The 2,384-nt window shown below is 42.0% G+C and overlaps 1 protein-coding gene across 1 annotated transcript in view; it reads left to right on the forward strand.

The window, feature by feature from the left end:
- The window catches only part of FER1L6 (fer-1 like family member 6), a 136,036-nt gene that overhangs the window by 44,241 nt on the left and 89,411 nt on the right, over window positions 1-2,384 (forward strand). The window lies entirely within an intron of this gene.

Consider the following 2,384-nt stretch of genomic DNA (forward strand, 5'->3'; position numbering starts at 1 on the left):
CCAATGGTGCTCTGCCATTGATCCAAACCATCCACAGGGCTCAAGCCTCTGACTCCAAGTCAGAGGCTTATTGTAGCTCTGACCTCACTGTGTTAGCCTGCTGCTGTGTAACCTTACATAGCTGTCAAAAGCTGGAATGAAGGTCCACCTGTATTTAACTTTCCCTGCTGTGTAACCTGTTAGAAGCTGGTATGAATGGAGAAAAAGCTGTCAGTGTAAAAATTAAGTACACCCTTGGCCTCAGAAGCTAATATTGCCCATGTAGCAGAAATTATTTCTTGTATGTATAACTGCAGGTCCACTGCAGATCCAGCAGGCTCCACCCACTACAGGCCAACTTTATTACAGGAGGGAGCAGAGACAAGACCAGTCACCCTGCACAAGAAGAGAGAGCAGAAGTGACCTGTCTTTATTACAGGAGGGGGCGGAGACAAGACCAGTCACCCCGCACAAGGAGAGAGAGCAAAAGTGACCAGTCTGCACAGAGGCAACAAATAGCAGTTGTTTAAAGCTGGATGAAAAACACAAAGGACATCAAGATTCACATAAGTATACAGTGCATGTATTTAGACAATATTTGTTTAGCCCGGATTTCAACATTAAAGCAGCCAGGACAGTGACAAATAGATACCGATCGGTTGTTATGTCTTACAGCACTTTCCCTATTACTAAATGGTAGACTCTAACTATTTATCAGTTCTGTGAACATAACATACATTGTAGGACATCGCCATCATTTTGCTAAGCAATTGCCATGAAGCAGCCTTGTAATTCGATTTCACGCAGAGCGACACATAACAGAGATAGGAACAAGGCTCATTACTATTGTCCTCCGTCTTGCTGGATATAACTGTGACCAAAAGGAGACAGGCTGCGAATACAGATAATGGAGCTGAATATTCTTTAATGTGGATTGTGGAAAAAATTAATCAGATTTAATCAGCTCAATGGGAATTAGCTTTCACCACGGCATTGATTGTCATAGCACCAGCCCCACCTTCCCCCTGGGAAAGCTCTACAAGGCCCAACCATCACGCTGGACTTTCAACATAATTCAGCCATCAATGGCCACCCAAGGCCCCTTCATCAGGCGTTTCTACAGATAAAAGCTGAAACGGCACAAAACAAAATACTGTGAGCAAAAGCACATAAAAAACGATGGTTTTCACTTTTATCCAACACGGATTCTAATACTGTTATTCCAGAAGGAGAAGCAAAGCTCCATTGGGGCAGCTGCTGGTTTATCCTCACGGTGGGAATCATCCTCCCCCACCCTCTCTTTCTTAAAACTGATCTCCAGACAAACAGCTAAGTACACAGATGAAATGCATATATGGAAGCTTTTTTTTTCCTGCCTAAGGATTTGTATCCATTTGTACATCTATTTCTGAGATTTATATATCTCTGCCACACAGCACAGCCAGCCTGGAGACCTGACTTTCTTCTTCCACAATTAATCAATAAACCTAGGTCATCTCCCCACCCCCAGGCTGTAACTGGACATCGAAAGAGCAGATGCAACCCATCTCCCTGGCACTCTGTTCTATCCTCCAATCACCATGTTCCTTTTCATCATATGTGGACCTGATTGGCTCCTTCTCCCAGCCTGAATGCTGCTGTACATAGGATTGCAAGAATCTGATACCAAGTCGAATTCAGATGCTTACCCTAGTTGCATATAAAAATAAATGTAATTATTTTACACAAATATATAACTGCATTCCTTTATATAATTCAATGATATATATATACAGGGCTTGAAAAATTTTACGGTGTCTCACCAGTCAGTCAAAAATTTCACCAGTCAGCATGACTCAAGGTTGGACGTGTTGTGTGTTCAGAGATACTCTTCTGCAGATCTCGGATGTAACGAGGTTATTTGAGTTACTGTTGCCTTTCTATCAGCTTGAACCAGTCTGGCCATTCTACTCTGACATCAACAAGCCATTTTCATCCACACAACTGCCACTCGCTGGATATTTTCTCTTTTTCGGACCATTCTTTGTAAACCCGAGAGATGGTTGTGCATGAAAATCCTAGAATATCAGCAGTTGCTTAAATACTCAAACCAGCCCGTCTGGCACCAACAACCATGCCATGTTCAAAGTCACTTAAATGCCCTTTCTTCCCCCATTGTGATGCTCGGTTTGAACTTCAGCAGACCATCTTGACCATATCTACAGGCCTAGCTGTATTGAGTTACTGCCATGTGATTGGCTGATTAGATATTTGTGTTAACGAGCAGTTGAAGAGGTTTACCTAATAAAGCGGCTAATGAGTGTGTGTGTGAATACAGCGTATATTTGCGTGAAGTTTATCAACTTTAATAATAAAAAAATATTAAAATAAATCCTGCACAGCTGTGATATGTACATTTTATATAT

The sequence above is a fragment of the Nanorana parkeri genome, unplaced genomic scaffold (genome assembly GCF_000935625.1).
Source record: "Nanorana parkeri isolate BGI_ZX_2015 unplaced genomic scaffold, ASM93562v1 scaffold566, whole genome shotgun sequence".
In the NCBI taxonomy this organism is placed as follows: Eukaryota; Metazoa; Chordata; class Amphibia; order Anura; family Dicroglossidae; genus Nanorana; species Nanorana parkeri.